Source organism: Acromyrmex echinatior, chromosome 11 (genome assembly GCF_024713525.1).
Source record: "Acromyrmex echinatior isolate Ae372 chromosome 11, ASM2471352v2, whole genome shotgun sequence".
NCBI classification, from domain to species: Eukaryota; Metazoa; Arthropoda; class Insecta; order Hymenoptera; family Formicidae; genus Acromyrmex; species Acromyrmex echinatior.
In genome coordinates this window covers 12592116-12610277 of record NC_141862.1, presented here as the reverse complement: position 1 = coordinate 12610277, position 18162 = coordinate 12592116, and the positions used below count along the sequence as shown (strand labels likewise).

Sequence of the window (18162 nt, the reverse complement as noted above, 5' to 3'; positions counted from 1 at the left end):
CATATTTAAATATGTAAGAATTGATGACGACATAAAATGATTATTACTAATCGATTAAAATATTTAATAAACGTTATATCTTTATATCATATTAAATCATTATTAACGTGATGTGATCATCTAATGATTTATCTTAATCTATATTTCCTCGTTACATTACTAAAATATTTAAAACTATATCAACATGAAATTATAACTGCTGATCGATTAACAATAATGTAATTATTTTTTTATCTCAGTTTCTATAATGTAAATAACTGATATAATATCTAATAAATGTTATATGTTCACATTATATTATTAAATTAATATGATACAGTCATTTGACAATTTATGTTATTGTTTACATTTCTGTTTATATACATCACAGTGAAATTTTTTTCATGTACAAATACAATGTAAGTCACACAAGCTATTTATGATTAGTACTTTCCCTTTTATTTTGTTAGTGTAAAAGATTCAAGTAATCATGGACTATATATGTGCGTATGCATGCTCGTGAATAAACGAATATCACACTGAATTCATAGTAACTGAATAGGATTAGAGAATGAATTGGATTTTAAATTAGAAATTCATTCGCTGACTCGTTTCATCTTACTTTACTAACTGTCGTGGTTGTTAGAAAGCAGTTATTCTTACATCCTATCGCTACGTTGTCTCTGTCTTTTACTTTTTACCTGCTTCACCTTCCAATCCTATTTTCCTCTCTCCTATACCATACTGAACTAGTGTATAGAGTAAACTTTATCAGGCACAATACTATATATTCGGCTCAAACAATATTTTCTTTAACACAACAGCAAAAGTTACAACACATTTAACGAAGTAGCAAAATTCAGAGACAACTTACGTTTAAAATATAATAGTTAATCATTCATAAAATAAAAAAATATTCTATATTTTTTATTTATCAGTTTTTAAAATCTAGTTTCTTCATACATATATACGTATATACATATATATATATATATATATATATATATATATATATATATATGCTGAATATTCAACGTGATGTAATGATTCACACGATGAATCGGTGTTGCAATTTTATAAAATATTATGTAAAATGCGATGTCAAAAACACAACGTTCTGCTTTCCAATTCCTGCAATTTGTTTACGTCAAACGATCCTTTCAAGATCGCGCATTAATTATGCATCCGATCTATTAACTTTTATCAAACTTTCAACGCAACGAGCTCTGCGTTCATACATCATGAATATTTATAAATAATTTGGCATGCATAGCATAAACAGATGTTAATTAGCAATATGCGATCGGACAGCATCGCTACCGTTTTCAAGCGTTCATTACATATGAAAAAGAAACGCGTCAGATGGGATTTTTGATTACCGATTGCAAACGAATATGAATTTTAATTTTATTCATATTGATGTTTTTATCATTTTCCTCACATTTTCGATTAAATGGCAAATACTTTTCATAAGTAAATTCTCATGTTGCCAATATGATGAGTATATTTGTTATTTTTATATTAATATTTTTTTAATTTCGTGATTTTAATAAGATTATATTTTATTATTTTACTTTTATTATATTGAATTATATATTAATTGTGGGTAAAAATCGTTTAATAATAATTATGTTATAATAACAAACAAGAAATTTGATAATAATCTTCCAATCATCAAGTATCAAATTATGTATATTAATAGCGCTTCACAATTATTACAAAGTAGAGGACGATCTTTACAATGCTTATTTCCTGCACATTAAATTTGTTTCAGTAAAATCTTATTGTTTTGTGACTAACTCAATAACATATATTGATATATTCCTTAAAAATCGCTAATAATACTTTGTTTATGTTTCTTCTCAAAAAATATTTCTTTCTTGGTATTTTTTAATATACATATGTTTATAGTTGTTTTAATCGTGCAAAAATAATCAATTATAGTATTAATAATAGTAACATTCGCTGTTAGAAAATTTTTCGTTTTTTCTTAATATATTTTTTAATTATTATTACCACATAAGTAGTAAGAATTGTTTTATTTTAATAAAATATATATAGTAAAATATAGTAAAATATATATACTCAATTTCTATAATAAAAAGTAACTTATAAGTATATGCTAATAATTTATGCATATGATTTGCGCAATTCTAGCTTAACATATACTTCTAATTGCTTGCCTGCAGCATTATATTACAATTTCAAGTTTCTTTCAATATTTAAACTAATTATCGATACCGGTATTAAATATGTACATAATAAAATATATATATATTATAGTTTATTTATTATTCGTGTTTAATAAATTATTTTTTTCTATCAGACAAAATAGTTTGATAGTTGACAAATAAAGAATGAGTGAGCTCATCGACGGAATGTAACCGCATTTTCCGGACGAACAATCGACTTCACCACTAACGTCAACGACGCGCGTCGCGTTACACTGTGGCCAAAATTAGCGCGCGCTTCGGTGAGTCAATTCGCGTGACACACACGTCGCATTCCGACTTTACATAGAGCCGCGCCCCACAAATAAGCCGCACAACCACTTGATCCAACCGTCATCACGTAATTTCACCTTCTTGGCATAACAGCTCGAATACAAGGAACTCTATATAGGATTCTCAAATCGATAGAATCCGAGAGGACAGTAGTAGCTTTTTTTACATCAATATTCTAACATCAATTTTTTTATTGCTTATTTAATATTTAATTTCTAAAGCTCTATTTTTTATTACGTCACACATTTTACACGCGCCAATTTATATGCAATATATTGCATTCTTCAAATAATTTGAAAAGAATTTTAATTCGAATTGTATAGAGATTTTGTTTAAGTTTGGTTAATAACTGATATTTTTGTTAGCGAAAAATTGAATTTAAATGGAGAGAAACGAGAAATTCAATACTATAAAGTAATAGCAGGGTTGCTATTATAGGAAAGTAACTTTATATACTTTTAAGTTACTTTTTATGTTACTTTATATATGTTTGTTATAGAAATTGAGTACAAAGTAACATAAAATTAGAACAAATAATAAAATATGATATAAAAAATAAAATACATGAACTTATTGTACTCAATTTCTATAATAAAAAGTAACTTATAAATATATGCTAATAATTTATGCATATAATTTGTGCAATTCTAGCTTAATATATACTTCTAATTGCTTGCCTGCAACATTATATTACAAGTTCAAGTTTCTTTCAATATTTAAACTAATTATCGATACCGGTATTAAATATGTACATATGTAACTAAAGCTAAGAATAAGACTGTTTAATTTTTCATTACATTCTAAAAAATGATAGCTCTATATAAAATAGAAAAATTCTGAAAGATCAGATGTTTGCATTCAAAACATATGATATAAAAAGCGTAAAGTATTTGCGTTATACTTGGTTGGCACATAGTTTCATGTTACAGAAATCAACAATCGGAGACTTTAGTATTGTGATGTGTGTGCGTGTATGTACTATTTAGGATTTATTTTTATTTCTAATTGAGATAAATCCGCGATAATATCAAAGAAAACTTTTAAAAATGATCAAATTACTGTCACTTAGTAACATCATATTTTACCGTAGATTAGTTTACAACAAATAACATTGGAATGTATCGTAATTCCACAACACTTATTCATATACTGATAACTATTAAGCAAAGATCAGTGCCAAATTCAAGGAATTTGTCATTAAAGTGATAATCGTGAGAAGAAGCATATTAGCGATTTCTTCATAAAGCAAAATTTGAAACATCTGCATTTTGAAGTGATACTTGTAGATATTTGTGATTGCTGCTATATATATATCCTTTTAATACGTTTCAAAAATTAAAAAGGACATTGCACAGTAGTACCAACTCGCAATCCACTATGCGGCTCTTGCAATCCGCGTAATAAATAAAGCTTATAGGTAACGGGCTTGCACGGACTAACGGTCTCACTTGTCTTACTTATTACTACGCGGAACAGGTTAATTGATCGATTGGCTACAGTACGACTCTGTGGTGCGACGTCGAGCTGCTTTCAGTCTATGGCAGGTGAAAATCTATTAGAAATTTAGCAGTGGTCTCTCCCCCCCCCCTCTCTCTCTCTCTCTCTCTTTCTCTCTCTTCTCGCAACAATAGAGATTGCCAATGAAGATTGACTTCATCTCAAATGGACGATTGCTGTACCTGCCGCACACAATTCTTTATAGCCCTAGAATATTCATTGTAATTTTTTATTGCTAATGCCAACAACGCAGAAAGCTTTGATACATTCATTTTAAAAAAACATTGTTTATTAGATTTCATTTATTAGATTAATGTGCACAAAATTATTATCTTTTTAAAATTAAATAATTAATATATATTTTTTTATTATGTGCGATTTAAATTTAAAAAAAACATCAAAAAGATCGAAAAATTTGTTTTTAAATGAAAAGAGTAAGTAGTAACTATTTTAATTGAAAATACTTCAAAACTATAATTTTCTTTCTAATTTAATATGATAAATATTTTGCACCAAACTAATAAAGTCTAGATACAAAAAAGTATTTTTAAAAAAGTATATCTTTATAGCATTTTTTGTTTTAGAATAATAATTCGATTTTGATAAAGTTGAATTCTCTGCAAAAGATATTTTAATTAATAATAATACGATGAAAATATTATACTTTATAATTCAGCAAAAATTTTAATTAGAAATAGAAAAAGATTTAAAATTATAACATTTTTAATTTAATAGTTTTAAAACATGCATGTGTATATATATATATATATATATATATATATATATATATTTTACTGATTTTTAAATTTAATATTGTGAATGTCTGCGAGTACATTCTATCGTCTCTGGTCATTTGCCTAACTACACTTTGTCTAACATTCTACTTAGCGTTTGGAACTCATAATCCTGGAATTCAGTTGTCGTGGTTGTAACATTCCGCGAATAGTATAAGTTGAATTTTGAGAATTATGCATAAGGTTCTCGCTTGTCTAATAGAAGAACGCGTATAATTTTACGTTCTTCTATCTACAAATAGCTGACCTCGTCATGTTAAAAAGGGATCACGAATGCTTTGGGAGTTTCCAATTTACAAGATAGTCTTCGACTTCTATGCTTGAGTCACGCATTACGAAATGGGATGCTAGTTTTAAAAATATATAATTTTTGTAAGATCTGTGATAATAAAAATAATTATGAGATTTCGCATATAATCAATAGCGGATCAATTAATTGTTATAACTTTTGTCAGCAATTATTAAATTCCGGCATAAACTAAAGAACACATACATATATTATATTAAAAATATCACATTAAACATAATCGAAATCTTAAAGACTTAAATTAAAACCTTTTTAGGTGTTCCATTTTAAAAATAATGAACTATAAGTTACATAATACGATTTTTTTGCCTTGCTAATTTACACAGCATCCGCATTATAACAATTTGCTTCTGTGACATCTCACTCTGATCTTATCTACGCGAATACACATGCATTCACATAATTAGCTATGCTTTATTAGCTTTATTAGCTGTACCATGCTTATTACACGTGTACAGAGATGTACGTGTACACAATTACATACATATATTTGTGTAACTAAGGATAATTGAATATCTATCTGTTCCGCATGTGTCGGTACTTTTGCTTAGTATAAACAAAAACACGCGGAAAGATTTCAAATATAAAATTAGCAATGTATCGGCAACATTGTCGTATTTTAAGCACGTGAAAATGTTTTAATAAGTCTTTTGAAATTTCCGTGCTGTCGCCAATAAATTTTCGGCGACCGCAACACGTAAATAAACGCGGGACTGCAAATAATTTTAGTCACCTTGTAGCAAAATTTGTTCAGTATTTTAGCGAGAAAATAAATATGAGAAAAATAGAAAGATAGAAAAAAATGAGAGGGACTAAGTGCTTGTTTTTTTTTTCTTTGAGGAAGAAAGCAAAAGATCGTCTTTAGAGATAAATACGGACAGAAGAATACGGCTGAGCGTTTCGAGAATTCCAATGTATATCCAGAATTAAATTGAATTTGTGCATATTCGCAGGAAATCCTATTTTTCGCTAGGAATATTACAAATAGCTCTTTCCTCCGCCTATCTGCTTCGTCTCATTCTTAATTCGAAATACAGTAATGTGCGCTATTGTAATGCGCATAAAGGCCAACTATCCTTGGCCTCGACAAAAGCTCGCGATTTATTGTTAATTTTGTACTACGAAATGCAAGCTGAGATTCAGCCTTCTTCCCTTCTCCCTTACCTTTATTCTCTTTCATCTCCTTCTAGTCTCTACAAAACCCTGCTTTTCCCCCTCGTCGTTCTTTTATCTGTTGACTGCGATCAAGTTTCTGTTACTATGTTGCTTTATATCAAGAATGTCATTAATTTACGCGCGTAACTTGTAATTTAAATTTCTATCTTGCGCTAGAATATCGCATGATGAAGAAATGAAATGTCAAACGGCATCGTGTGATCAAGTTTCGCGCGACAAGCGTTTACGAAACGTTGAAAGGGTCGTACGAAGATGTGAGGGTACGAAGTTTTCAGGTGGCATGTACCATGTTTAGAAGCGCAAGGGGACATAAAAGACGAACGCTATGATGCTGGACGACGTTTCCCGTCACAAGGGTAAACTATGAACCTGCAGAGAGAACTTCCCGAATGCACGTGAAAAAGAGTGTAACGTATGCGTCTCAAAGTTTGCGAAAACTGGATTTTGCTTAGCGACCATGCACTATGCCATTATGTAGTTTCGAAGATTTTAGAATTTAAAGATATCGCGCGGTACTTATACTTAATTTTTGTATTTGTCACCTTGCGATTTTTGTCAAAGAAGCTGAAATAGAGGAAGTTGAGTAAAAAGCTAGTAGGTGTTCTCAAAAGAAATGATTTCGTATGAAGTGAAAGAAAAATTGTATCCCAAACTCTTTAATCCAAGTTTGCGATATATCATTTTAAAACAGTGTATAATGCATTTTTATTTAAAACATAAACTTCGAAGAAGTTTTCAATAATTATTATGTATCAAATTTGAAATATGCAAAAAATAACACAGAGAATTTTTTCTTAGAGTCGTGGAAACAATATTGTATTTTGAAGAATTTTAATGTAAATCTCTCTCATTCATTAATAAAGTATAAAATAAGTTTGATTAATTTTGAAGTGCATAGTAAAAATTTTTAAAATATTATATTGTACCACAACTATCATATTTTCAGGGTAAATTTTAAAAGAAATTCTCTCCGTGAATCAATTAAATAGAATATATTTGTGATTAAAAAAAACGTATATAAATATAACATTTTAAATTATTTAATTATGTTTCAATTGAAACGATATCAATCTTAAAATTCAGATCACAAATAAAAATATTTGAGATAAAGAGATAAGGCTTTATCAAACGTACATGAGAATCTTGGAGGTATCTCCATAGGGAATCTTGAGAAAAACCACGGACATCCTCTTTCTGGAGAAACTTACGTTCCTACGAGTTTCGTTTCGCAAACTTTTACCTTGACCCGAGAAAACGAACGAACGAACGAATGAACGAACGAACGAACGAACGAACGAATGAACGAACGAACGAAGCTGGTGAGAACGCGCGCAACTGGTTGGGTCGGCGAGTTTTGCGATGCTTTTAAACGTCGGCCGAACTTTTCCTGAAGCGAGCTTTCGGGCCTTGGGACGTCAGGGGACGCCGCAATTCCGCACGACTCTTCACAGACATCGAAAGAGTGAGAGAGATAGGAAGAAAAGAGAGAGACAAAAGAGGGAGAAGAGAGACAAAGAAAGAGAATTAGGGAAATCGATAAAAACTTTTGAAGTTTTTCCTATCACAAATCTACCCAAATCACTGGAAAGAGTCGAAATTATCTAAAAATCTATGCATTATGAAAATGCTATAATATATGGTTTTACATGAATCTTTTTTTGTAAATATTATATAAAATTATTGGAATATTTATTATAGAATACTTATTATTGCTATGATATCTTTTAATGTATAACATAAGAAAATTATCTATCTCTCTAAAAAATGTTCTAGTTATTTTTAAAACTTTTTTTTTTAGAAATAAGATATTGAAAGAACGCAAGATTATATATAACATTTTTCGTTACTTTTGTAGCACTAAATCTGGAATAATAAAAAATAGTCATATTCCAGTTCTCTTGTATGGTGGAAAACAGAAATGTAGTTTAGATTTTAAAATTACATCTACGTGCCATGGATTGCATATGTGTTGTTTATTTAAGCGACGCTTACATGAACAACCTTTTACGTGTAAATGGGAAACCGACCCATTTTATTTCAAAGTCATATTGTCGCATATAGAAAAAACATAATTAGTTTGTGGACAAGTATTTTAAAGAAAAGCTGGAGATAGAAATTGTGTAGTATGAATTTTTTTGCTTAGAATAATTAATAATGGCAATGCAATGTCAGACACGTAAGAAAGTAATTTTAGATTGACTTTGTTTTAAAAAAAGTTTGACAAAAGATATAGACATGAAAAAATGTAAAAAAATATTCAATTAATTGTGAACGCTTTTTTCCTATTTTTTAATATATATATATCTTTATATATATTTGAACATATAAGATTATTATCAAACTTTGTAGACATATTTCTTAGACAAATAAAAAGAAATTAATTTCTTTCTTAATAAAAACATAGAACATCAATAATTTGTCAAATACAAATCAATTAAAATAAAAAGGTCTTAGCAATTAAGTTTTACGAAGCAAAATGTATAATGAAATCTTATTATATTCGCTTAATTTCAAGTGGACTTTGTTTAATATAATTTAATAGAATTTTAATCTAAGATATTTAATAATGAAACTTACAGAGTTATGGAAAAAAACGCTGTTCAATTCGTTAAGGAAAAGTTAATTCCGGATTGATCAAAGAATAACCGGACAAAGCCTGACTTTTTGTTATACAGTTATAAGACATAGCGTGAATGTACGATATCGACTGATAATGAATTTAGCATACCGTTATATATAATTAATTAAATGATTATGATAATTTGTTAAAAAATTCTGCACGAATGAAGGAACAATCTTCACGATTAAAATTAGGATATCGTTATCGATCCTGTTTTTTTTCTATTTGAATATTTGCAGTAACGAGGTTATCTCTAAATATATCCGTGCGGCTTCAGTTGACTCTATTAGATATTCGCGAGATATTCAAAGGATATTCGATCTGCGACACTTTCGTGAATTTTATAAACGGTTTGCTACAGAGAATTTACTTTAAATTATATCTCTTCTCTTTGTCACTTAATTTACGTGAACACCAATTTGACAAATAGTTAAACAGCTATATTATCAAAATGTAGATAAAATATTGTAGAAAAACAAAAATTTAAACTCTTTGAGCTATATAATGTTACTGCAGTCGTTGTAACTTCAGATGCGAGAAACTACACGCTTTTTGCGGTGTACATTAAAATAAATAAAATTTTTCGCATGTTACCATTCGCGCTCCGCAGTAAACTTGCAAAACGAGCCACTATTTTTTTCTAAATTTATTTTCATTAATAAATAATCGGACAATTTATGTTTTATACAAAATAATAAAAAATTGAGAAACTGGATACATATTTCTCAATCATATATATATCAAAGATGTAGGAACTATTTATACAAACACAAACTACCAAAAGAAACTTTATACAAACTTGAAAAATTTTCCGAATAAACTGCTAACATCAAATATAGCTTTAAATATTCCGCATGTTCTGTAATATATTCATTCTTTTTTATAGTCTTAATTACATTAAGTTATTTTTAATATTCCTTGATATTCCTTAATATTCCTTAATATCCATAATTATCCTTTATTAAGACGTTATGACAAGAAAGAGAAATATATTAATATATACAAAAAAATCACAAAATGTATATGTTTTGTTATATTAAAATCGTTATAATTCAATATTGCTGCGACAATTACTCAAGAATCTTAACCTTATCCTCACAAATTCGCAATCGGGGGGGGGGGGGGGTCGACAAATATATACCGATAGTCTCGGCGATTCGGCTATCTATCGTAAGTCGCAACCGCCTGCTCAGCCGCGGTCAGTTTCGCCCGAAGGAACGAGTTGTCCCTCTGGGCACGGAGAGAAAGGCCCACCATCCCGTCCGTCCCTTTTCCCTCACTTACAGGCGGGGAAAGCCCGTGGGGGTTGCGGACGCCATTCAACCGTAACAAAAGGCAATCACCATAGAAGTGGCGGCACTGGAACTAGCAGCGGTCATAAGTTATCGAAATCACGTCGATATTTCGCGGAGAGTTCCGCGAAACGAACTGTACTGTTGGTGCGCTGGGAGGTGAATAAAAGTGTGCGCGAAGTGCGATATAAATTGTACTGATTAAAATGTAACAACCGAGAGACAGCGGCTAGTTTCAGAACGTATGGCTTTAATAGGTCGATTAACAATGAAAACTTACTTAAACAATAACCAATGATGATGATTAAATTTTAGTAATTTAGTGTACTAACATGTAATCATTAGCTAATTGTAATACATTATATCAGTAAAACGATTTTAAATAATGATGACAGATTAATTGTGATTTAATTAGTAATAACAACTGAAATCAATCAGATAAGTACGGTAATAATAATTAATTGGATTACAGTTGTCAATCCAATAAGCATTAATGGATATTAAAAACTCATTTTTTAAACCATTTTTTTTTAAGCTTATTATTGTATGGAATAAATCCTTAACATTCATTAATATTTTTTAAAGAGGATGTTTACCCACAGAGACGTTTCGTTTATTCGGTTTTATTCAAAACAAGAGTTGTCCCATTTTGCTCGCTCAATTGTTTATCAAGTATCACACCAACTACGGTAGCGCGGCAATCAGTTGAGAATCTCTCGATATAATCCCGATTTTGCCAGAAAAAGCGATATAGGTTGTTTGAATTTTTACGCAAATCCGTCAAATCCGCATCAATGTAAAATTTCGAACAAATAAAAGATAACGTACTAGCTACACATTTACGCTGTATACAAATAAATACGTACAACAACGGAAACGTCCGTCGATAAAATTATAAAAAAATGCATCATCTGAACGATTTTACACGAAGGAATGGAAGGGGCGTACAACCATCGTCAATCTCTGCACGTTCGTTCGCATTCAATTGAATGCTCGAATGTATCGAGTGTTCGTCGAATGTCCGCTCGAAAATACACAAGATTACTCGAAAAGTTTTTCAACTAATTGTCTCTTGTTGCAGTACATATTTTTAGAAAGTTTTTCAAATTTCAGGAAAATACATTGTTCATGTAACAATACTTTATAAATGTGTATAATTACTACTTCATCTGTGATATTTAAACGGGTATTTTTTCAATAGACGTTATTATTAGATACGCTATAGATATCGACAAAATTATTGTCTGTATAAAACTTGTAATTTAAAAATATAATTAATTATTTATAACAAATTTAAATAATAATGAATTTTATCTTCTCTCTCTCTCTCTCTCTCTCTCCTTCCCTCCTTCCCTCCCTCTCTCTTCTTTAATATTTTTGTTATAATCTATTTTATAATCTATTTTATAAAAGGTAACTTAGCAAAACTAATATTAAAAAATAGTGACTTTGTTAATAGAATATTTCAATTGTATTATATAAAAATATAATATTTATTGATATTATATATGGTAATGATGTGGTTGATATTAAATATATTACATGTAATAGTACTTTACTTATTAAAAATTCAAGAAATTCCTGACTGATCTTAGCTTTTGAAATAACCTGTACAGCGATGTAATTCAAACGCTTGGTTAAAAATTTCACAGATCCGTGAATTTCCGCCCCTTTCCGCACGAAATCTCTGCACGAAGACGGCATACCATCATTATCCGAACGCGAAACATTGCAACACGCTGAAGGAAAACAGCGAGAGGGTGGCTCGCTACATCGATCGGAGTTAATATCAGGGGAGAGGAAGGGAAGTGAGGTAGCTTACAAATTGCACTCTCAATTTTCGTGAGGAAGCGCCGGCTGGCGTTGTGAGCTGCAAAGCAGGTTTTATCAAGTTAAAACGGAAACGAAGAAGGGAGTCCGAAAGACGGAGGAAGAGGAGAAGATCAGAAGGAGGGGGGCGGGGGAGAGGTAGGTCGAAGAGTGGACCATTAAATCGCAGCACCTGCAATTACATCGATCTAACCGTGTCTGATGATGTTGATTTAAGTTCAAGGAAGGGCGGCGAGTGCATTTCGAGTCGCTTTCGAATTTTGCAAGGAAAATTAAATGCGGTAAATCATGCTTTTCACAAGAAACAAGAATTCTTCGACTAATAATAAAAAAAAATTAAAATAGTTAAAACATTGATATCTTCACGAATTAGTTCACGTCCGTATTTTGTAAATCTTTCTTAAAATATTAACTTAGACAAATATTCCTGTGTCTTATACTATTTAATTACTCATTTAATTACAAAAAGCAATTCCTCTTAAGATTTAATAATTCAAACATTGATTAAAGTTTAAATTAATATTTGTTAGATATATTCGCACGATCAGCAACGAAGAAGAAGAGAAAACATTTTTAGACTAGGAAAATGTATATAGAAGTATTACGCAAGTGCAGTTAAAGGGGTCTGGTAATTAGAATCAATATCTTATTGTATTGCACGTTGTATTATGTGCTGAAGCATTAGGTAGTTTCACGCGGTTAAAATGTCTCGTCACAGATACACCTGACAATTTTTCATCACGCTCGCATAATTAAACTTTCAATACGACGCGGTGGCGATCGCGTTTTTGCGATGGACACTTCGTGCCAGCAAAAAGATCGTTAGCGGATTCCGGAAGTGCTATATCGATAGTTTATCGATTCTAATTTACCGGAAAGTCGTTATCCGACAAAACCCGATCGTCTCCGATTTATTTATTAATTATGAAGAAACTTAGCAAACTACGTTATTTAATTCTAAATTGCGGTAAAATTAATACTTTTAAATTCGTGAAAATGTTGGTTTTAATTTTTTAAATTAAATTAATATTAATCTGTCTGTGTTATATAAATATTTGAATAATAAATCAAATATATGTATGTTAAAATATATGTAAAGTTAATTATTACAATGTACTTTTAAAATAAAGCAAAAAAAAAAAAAGAAAAAAGTATGTAAAATATGTAGAAATATACAGGGTGTCCCAAAATAATCGCCAAATATTTTATGGGCAGGTAAAGTGGACTAAACTAAGTCGAAAAATCCTTTATCATTTTGCAATTTTCACAATAGATATTAATTACTAAAAATTGCCGAAAATTGGTCTTCAATAATTTTTTACTCAAATACTATTAACTTTACAGAAAAATTGCAAGAGGCAAAAATTGTTTATTTTTTTCTCATAAAACTCTAAGAATTTTTTCAAAATTTTTTCAGAATTTTTTAATATCGTATTTCCTCATGTTGGTAAAAATAAGAAAATGCAGTGTTAAAAAGATGATAGAAAAGTCTGAAAAAATTTTTAAACGAGAAGAAAATAAATTTTTGTCTTTTGTAGTTCTTCATTTTGCAGTTGTTCATTTTTCTGTAAAGTTAATAGTATTTGAATAAAAAATTATTGAAGATCAATTTTCGATAATTTTTACTAATTAATATCTTGTTGACTTTGCGAAAATTGCAAAATGGTAGAGAACTTTTCAACTCAGTTTAGTCGCTCTACCTGCTCATGAAATATTTGGCGATTATTTTGAGATACCCAGTATAAAGTAAAAAACTATTGACAAATAATGTGGATAAAATAAAAGTAAAAATAATAAATATTTAAAATGCCAAATATTAAGATATAAAGAATATTTGTTAAAATAATCGAAGGCCTTCAGTAGTACATATATTGCAAAAATATCTACTGCTTTGATGAAGTGCAAAATAAGATTCGCGAAGCAGTTTCTTAATGGCTTCATGCGTTAAACTTCACGCCATCGTAGAAACTGAAGGATTTCGTCGTATAATTAGACAAGTTAATTACAACGAAGTATGTAATAAGCACAGACTTTAAATTAACTCACGACCTATTCTCGGTATTTTGTAAGTCGGACCAAAGTCACGTTCAAAGTGCATACGTTTTTTTGTTTCATATCATATTTAAGAATGCTGATTACATCTTTATCTTTAATTATTATAATAAGAAATAATACAATACAAAATAAAATAAAACATTATATATTTATCATTACCATTTCTGATATAATTTAAAAGAGAAAAGAGAGAAAAAGGGGAGAAAAAAAATAAAATTTTATCATTTAAAATTCGTCTTGTAATTATATGATGAAAAAAATGTTTTAAATATAGAATGTGAAAGAAGAAATACGTATATATATATACATATATATATTATATATATATATATGAGTGTATATAATTATTTTAGAAAAAATATATAATTATTTTATCTAAAGTTTAAGTAACTCTCCTTTTATCTAAATTATGTAAAAGGAGAATTACTTAAAAATTACTTCTGCAACAAATTAAAATCCAAATTAAAACTGAATAAAAAAATAACTTATAATAATTAATTTAAAAAATAATTGCTATATGCAGTGTGCATGCGTTCATGCAAAATAATCATACAATTCATGAAAAATAATTCATGAAAAATAATCATACAATTACGAAAATATAATTTTTGTAAGCATTTAATTTTGACCCCATTATTTAATTAGATATAAAACAATCATGTATTATCTAAAATAAAAATTTTAAAGTATTATTTGAATTTTATACAAATCTATTTTTGCTAAAATCTTTCGAGAATATATATAATTATTTTAGAATTATATATTTTATAAAAAAATGTATAATTATTTTAGATAATACATAATTATCTTATATCTATAATTAAATAATGGATTCAAAATTCAATGCTTACAAAAATTATATTTTCATAATTGTAAGATTATTTTTCAGCAAACTGCATGCGTTCATATAGCAATTATTTTCTTAGTAAAAATAAATTTGTATAAAATTTTAAAGTATTATTTAAATTTTATACATATTTATTTTTGCTAAGATCTTTAGAGAATATATTATATATAATTATTTTATCTCTCTCTCTCTCTCTCTCTCTAAATTTTAAATAACTCACCTTTTATCTAAATTATGTAAAAGGAGAATTACTTAAAAATTACATCTGTAACAAATAAATTAAAATCCAAATTAAAACTGAGTAAAAAAATAACTAATAATTTATTAGTTATTTACATTACTTTAAAAAATAATTGCTATATGAACGCATGCAGTTTGCTGAAAAACAATCATACAATTTTGAAAATATAATTTTTGTAAGCATTGAATTTTGAACCCATTATTTAATTAGATATAAAACAATTATATATTATCTAAAATAATTATACATTTTTAAATAAAATATATAATTCTAAAATAATTCTAAAATAATTATATATATTCTTTAAAGATCTTAGTAATAATAAATTTGTTTAAAATTTTAAAATATTTAAATTTTATACAAATTTATTTTTGCTAAAATATTCTTTAGAGAATATATAATTATTTTAGAAAAAATATAGTACTTTATTTTTAATAACTCTCCTTTTATCTAAAATCTAAATTATGTAAAAAGAGAGTTACTTAAAAATTATTTAAAAATTTTATACAAATTTATTTTCGCTAAGATCTTCTTTAAAAAATATATACAATAATTATTTTAGAGAATATATAATTACCTTAGAGAATGTATAATTATTTTATAGAATTACTTTATATAATTATTTTATAGAATTATTTAAATCATTTTATTTAACAATGATTTAAAAATAATCATTTTTTAATTATTGTCAAATAAAATGATTTAAAAACTAGCGAAAAAAGGTTAATATTACACAAATAAAAAATAATATTTACCGCCAGGTTGCTCCATCAGTGCCCGATGTCTCTCCCAGACCTCCACCTCCTCTCAGAATATGCACAGGACACTCGCGTAAAACACTCGCGAATACACTGTAATCGCGCGCGGACTATAACTTGAGTCCAATAACTAGAACGGCACTCGCGAAACGCGCGACGCGACGAACCGGCTGCGGTTCGTTCATTTTCAAGTAAATCGGCGACGTTAGCTTCCCCGTTGGACTTTTACACGAAGAGAATGATTTTACTCAATATCTAAAAATTTATCTAGATATATATTCAGACATATCCGAAAATTTTTAGATATTTGAGAAAAATCATTCTTTTCGTGTAAAATATCCTCTGGGTACTGAGCCCCCTCACCACATCAAGGTGTACCCGTGAGAGGGAAGATAATCTGAAAAATGTAATAAATAGCTATATTACTATGCTATTATTGCAATCGGTTAACTTTTAGAAACGAATATCACGTCTGCAATCCTCATCATTATCATTGCGAAAAAGTTAAAGCAGATAAAAGGGCTGAATCTTTTATTTATTCATAGATAATGTCTGTAAGATATGATTAGAAGCTATAAAATAGGCTAGAGATTAATAAAAGAAAGAAATGTTTCTTTTATTAATTGTTCCAAAGTTAATTTTTTAACGGATCGTAACGAAAGATGCACAAAAACAAAAATTAATTAAATTATTAAACTGAATTAATTGTATTGAAAGCAGGAATTGCGACTTTTTTGCATGAGAGTATTCATATCAACGTTGCTTTTCTATGACTCGTGTGATACCGTTCGTACAAACAAGTAGCCGTGTCGCATACTGCTCCTTTTCACATTTCTTTTTGAAACATATAATAATCGCAAAAAGTGCTAAGTATAATACGAAATGTTGTATTTTATGAATATTCACATAATACGATTACTAGTATGAATAATTATTCATAAAGTATAATACAACGTTTCGTATTGTATTAGACATTCTTCGCGAAAAAGATTTCAAAAAGTAATGTGAAAAAAAGCCGCGACACGGCTACGTTGTTTGTACGAGCTTCGGTAAGGGAATAATAACTGCGCGATAACTAGGCGTAAACATGACGCGCCGTTCCGTGCCACCTCGTACCATCCCCAACCGAAGGTCACGCGCCAACCGTCTAACTGTCGAAATACTAACATTAACGCCTATTACAAAATCAGTAAAATAATCTATTCACTACGTTTTAATATTCTTCGATGAATATTACACGATGCTTTATTGTACGATTTACGTTTTATTTCGTTACGCACACAACTCATCTATATTTTACGCCGGTATTCATAGTCAGGGCTTATATTCAAGACCGTCTTAAGTATAATTTTAAGAAGTCACGAATCAGAGATTAATCTGTATTAACATCGTAAGACATTACTTAAGACAGTCTTGAAATAAGAACGGACTATGAATACCGCCCTTAAATATCTAATTAATATATCTGTAAATGTGTAATATATGATATTTCTATTTATATCCATTATTATATTTAGTCCAAATTGTTTCATAATTTAAAAAATGTTTGCGTTTATCTTTACTTAAAGAATGTACATTATTAATCTTATTATTAATCTTTATTTGAACGTAAATCGTCAAAGAGAGTAATAAAGATTGAGATATAACTCTGGTACACACCTTAGTTTTGAGCAATATTACTATTTGAGCATCCTTATGTAATTAATTAACAGTTCGCGTTCGTGAATCTCCAATTTTCGTAGATTAATGCGCGAGCGCCTCACGCCACACGTCCGTCTTGCTGCGAAGTCGTCGAGCGAAAAGAATGACGATCGACCACCGCGCCGCGCCCCCCCTATGCCTTCGCCTCGCGACCCCCCTTCGCCTTCGCCTCGCGACCCACCGCTTTTCGTCGCGCGCGACCCCCTTCCCCCCCCCGAGCTTTTCGCCGGGTGCATTTATAGCCTATTTAGGCGTTTGAAAAATATTGAACGGTTAGTACAATTATTCAAGTATTTTATATGATTTTGACAAACGGATATCGCCGTACATTTCGCGTTTTGCTTTGTGGCATCTCGGGCACAATCCTATATTACTTGCATGGTTCTCTTAAACGAATTAGTAATTATTCGCGTGAGATATTTTTAATATTTTCAATAATTCTCAATTTTCATAATTCTTTTTAATGATCCATTCTTCAATAAAGATTGATAAAATATTATATATATATATGTTCTTTATATAAAGATAAATGCAAATTTTCTTAATATCGTGAAACAATTT

At 29.2% G+C, this 18162-nt stretch overlaps 2 protein-coding genes across 3 annotated transcripts in view; one reads left to right on the top strand and one right to left on the bottom strand.

The window, feature by feature from the left end:
• The window catches only part of LOC147908167 (uncharacterized), a 42802-nt gene extending 28667 nt beyond the window's left edge, over positions 1–14135 (top strand). The window contains exon 2 of the mRNA XM_087411575.1: positions 11822–14135. The gene's annotated coding sequence lies outside the window, so the exon portion shown is untranslated. The remainder of the gene's footprint in view (positions 1–11821) is intronic.
• The window catches only part of LOC105144240 (uncharacterized), a 144939-nt gene extending 128810 nt beyond the window's left edge, over positions 1–16129 (bottom strand). The window contains exon 1 of one of the 2 annotated variants that reach the window (XM_087411574.1): positions 15898–16129. The gene's annotated coding sequence lies outside the window, so the exon portion shown is untranslated. Of the gene's footprint in view, positions 1–7391; positions 7575–15897 lie in introns of those variants that run through there. The other variant, XM_087411573.1, reaches the window with a different exon arrangement.
• Between the last annotated feature and the right edge of the window lie 2033 nt (positions 16130–18162).